General features: G+C 47.6%; 1 protein-coding gene across 1 annotated transcript in view; it reads left to right on the forward strand.

Annotated features, from left to right (window-relative positions):
* The first annotated feature begins 3,403 nt into the window (after positions 1-3,403).
* The window catches only part of ENPP4 (ectonucleotide pyrophosphatase/phosphodiesterase 4 (putative)), a 9,309-nt gene continuing 8,665 nt past the window's right edge, over positions 3,404-4,047 (forward strand). The window contains exon 1 of the mRNA XM_014958173.1: positions 3,404-3,459. The gene's annotated coding sequence lies outside the window, so the exon portion shown is untranslated. The remainder of the gene's footprint in view (positions 3,460-4,047) is intronic.

Genomic DNA, 4,047 nt, shown 5'->3' on the forward strand with positions numbered 1-4,047 from the left:
AAAGCCCTTTATTTGTGGTCTTCCACTTCCTTTTATAAAATTTTGTTTGGTTTGCTCTCCAACTCCATGGCTGGAAACTCCATTAGAACACCTGACAGCCTGAAAAATATTGACTTTTTATTCGCCCAACTGCTCCAAGGAAAACATTTCTGTTTGCCTTTAAATCTGGCATCATTTCAACCCCCTTGTTTACCTCTGAAACTAAGTGCCCTCAGAAAGCCCAGCAACCCGGCTTCAAGCTTGTTTACAGCAGAGGCTCTAGTAACCAAAATAGAGGTGGCAGAGACACCACACCAGTCTGTGCCATCCTGCCATGCAGCCTTAGGGGTACCATTCCATAGACAGTTTGAGAAACAGCACAGTTAAGAGCCCTGTTTTGTTTATAGCCTCTGTATACAACATCTTCTTCAGACTAAATGGGCACAAAAAGCTTGAAGTCTAATACCATTTAACAGCTATTAGTCACCTATCCCTGTTATGGTTTTATGAAACGTCTTCCTATTTTTATTCATCTCAACTCTACAAAAATGCATCGAAACACTAGTAAAAGACACACTAAAAAAGTGATCAGATAGATCTGTCACATGGATAAAACTGAGAAGAAATATAGGAAAAATACAAGAAAATGTTTATGTTTTAATATTCAGTTATTTTAACTCTAAGTAATGCAAATGCCCTGCTTTTTCTCAAGCAAGCACTTAAGACAATTATCTGAAGTATTGATGTGCAACATCTCATTTTCATCTGAATAAATAAGGAGTTGCTTCCCCTCCACAACACTGCCAACAGGAGGGAATAGTTTCCCATCTAGAAATAGTGTGTTTTACTAAATCTAGCCAAACAGTGAGAATATTTTGAGGTCGCCTACCCTTTACTTCCTGTCATTGACCAAATTCCACTGACACAAACAAACGCATGTAAGGGTTTTCAAGCTGCAAACACTCAATCGTACTACAGGCAAATATCTTGGCAGTTCCCAGTTTTACTTCTCTTAATGTAAGTATGCACTTAATTTGTGCATTTCTTGTAGGCACAGTGTAAAGGGACACAGGAGTTGTATAAAATACGTGATACATGTCAGCTAGCCCAGTTCAAAGTCCAGAGCTGGTATGGTATGCTGCCTTTGTGACACAGTTTGGACACATTCTATTAGGCTGGGCTCATGAACAGGTAAATACTGCAAAGAGGTTTTAAAACACATGGGTGAGGCTAAACAACAGCTTACTCACACCTGAGTGTGAGGACTGAAGAGGTCAGTAAGTACGCTGCCAAACAAGGTTAGCAAAAGAGCCTTGATGCTTAAAATTTGTCTGTATCTCTGCATAAAGTTTGTAACAAGACCCCAAACGTAATTTGATGAAATCAACTAAGACTGCACCTGTTATGTATTTCCTTGGCCTCTAATTCACTCTGTTTAATAAACATTTTGAAGGAAATATAATAAAGTAATTCATAAAGGACACTTCCCCCCTCCACAGGATCAACTGTCACATGCACATTTACAAAGCTGAATTAGTGTAACAACAACAACAAAAAAAAAAGATGGCCTTGAATTGAACTTGACACATAACATGTGAATAGCTGCAAGAAGTCTTACCTGGCTCACCCGGAATTATTTTTTTTCCCTCTTTTACAACCCCGTGTTTTCCCACACCTGCTACATTCCATAAATCAAGGTGAATCAGAGGCGTGTCACTTTATTTAGAGTATTGTACCACATCTTTAGAACCACTCCACAGCTGGCATGCACAGGTAGCACAACCTGCCAAGCTCATACGTATGTGAAACCCATTAAACAAGCTCAAACCTATGCAGTGTTCAGAATAAACACGCTACCAGGATACACGGAATGAAATCCAGATCCTCTACTTAGTCATGAAGCTATAGACATGTCTTTTTCTCAGTTTTCATGATGAAATTTAAAATGGAGGGATGTTCTCTGCTCTGTGATATTAAAGGACACATTTTCTCTATGTACATACAGCTGAATTCATTGTTATTCAGCACCAGTGACTTAACAGGTTTTGCAGAATTACTAATCCCTTCTCATAACAAAAAGGAAAACCAAAGGAATGTAAACCATTTGCCTTAATTTATGAAGCAAACCTACACTGGGACCCAAATCAGACCTCTACCCATCCTGCCACACACTGCCTTTCTAGAAGGCAGCACTGACATTCAGAGTGCTTACACTCACCAACACATTTCCTGCATGTATTCTAAGTTTTAGGGTAAACCAGTGTGGTCACAAGAGAGCACAAAAAGGTCATATGCAGGAAAGAGTAAGAACAAACAGCTTTCAAAGCTGTGTGGCCGAAAGGGAGTAGGAGTCACAGAGAACAGGATATTTGTAATCATGTTGACAATCACCATTGCCTCCTGAAGGCTGCAGCCTGGGGCTGCTGCAACACCTGCAGAGGAGGCAAGTTTCAAGAATCCCAGGGAAATACAGGACAGTGCCCAGTTACACATCCTGTCACAGCCTTGCCTTGCACCATGGCATCCTTCTGCAGCCATGGGGCACCCCAGTAAATAGCCCATACCCCAAGCGAGCTCTGACCTCTCACCAGCAGACCTCACTGTCCCACCCCCATCCCAGCCCAGGGGGGCTCACACACCTCTCATAAGAACCTGTGCTCCCTTGCAACCCACCGCATCTCCCTGCTTGTCCAAGCTCCACAGCTCCCCTCAGCCCTGCTCCCCTCAGCTCACCATGGCCCTGCTCCTTTCAGCCAGCCATGGCTCCCCACAGCGCCCTGCACCTCAGCCCCCCTCACCACAACTCACCTCCCCTCAGCCCCCCCATGGCTCCCTACAGCTCCCCACAGCCCTCCCTCACCTCAACTCACATCCCTGCAGCTCCTCTAGCCTCCCCACACCCTTCTCACCTCAGCTCCCCACAGCCCTCCCTCACCTCCTCTCCCCTGGATCCCCCATAGCTCAGTTTCCCCTCACCTCAGCTCCCCATAGCCCTCCCTCACCTTTCCCCAGCTCCCCTCTCCTCAGTCCCCGGGGCTTCCCTCCAGCTCTCTCCTCAACTCAGCTCCCCACAGCCCTTCCTCACCTCCTCTCCCCTCGATCCCTCACAGCTCCGCTCAGTTTCCCCTCACCTCAGCTCCCCACAGCCCTTCCTGACCTCCCCTCAGTCCCCTATGGCTCCCTCCAGCTCTCCCCACAGCTCTCCCTCACCTCCGCTCCCTTCAATCCCCCACCTCTCCCCTCGATCCCTCACAGCTCCGCTCAGTTTCCCCTCACCTCAGCTCCCCACAGCCCTTCCTGACCTCCCCTCAGTCCCCTATGGCTCCCTCCAGCTCTCCCCACAGCTCTCCCTCACCTCCGCTCCCTTCAATCCCCCACAGCTCCCCTCAGTTTCCCCTCACCTCAGCTCCCCAGCGACCCCTCTCGCGGGAACCCCCCCACCCTCCTCGGGACTCGTACCTCCACCGCTAAGGTTTTTAGGTGAGGGGAGAAGGTGTCGGGGGGGCGGGTCGGGCCGGCTGACGGAATCTCCCCGGCCGAGCAGCGCAGCCGGGCGCTGGGTTTTCCCCCCTCAGGCGCTGAGGGAGCCGGGCCCCGGAGAAGTTTGTGAGGAGGAGGAGGCGGCATCTCGCTGTGAGGTTTGAAGGGCGGGATAAGGCATTTCTGACCTGAACCGAGCCGCTTGGGGGCTGAGGTGGTCGTGATATACAAAAATACACGGGTTTGGCATCTTTAGAGCATTTCAAAGCTAACGTTGTGGTCTTAGGTCTTACTGCTTACTTACTCACTACTTACTTACTATTTACTTACTTATTTCTTACAATGAAAAGCTCTGGTTCTGCTTTTTGAAGCACCTGACGATGTGAAACCGGCGTTTCTCTATTCCATTTCTCACCTCTTCTCTTTTCTTCTCTATTTTTCCCCCCTCTTTAAAGGGGCTGTGTGTTACAAGCCCTCTGTATCGGGAGATGCCTTAACGCTGCTGTTGACCATGCTTTCTTCTGCCATTTGTATCTTCTAAAGAAATTTCAACCGTTGGGGGTGGGGTGGCGATGATGGTGATTTCCC

Source organism: Calidris pugnax, unplaced genomic scaffold, assembly GCF_001431845.1.
Source record: "Calidris pugnax isolate Ruff unplaced genomic scaffold, ASM143184v1 scaffold276, whole genome shotgun sequence".
In the NCBI taxonomy this organism is placed as follows: Eukaryota; Metazoa; Chordata; class Aves; order Charadriiformes; family Scolopacidae; genus Calidris; species Calidris pugnax.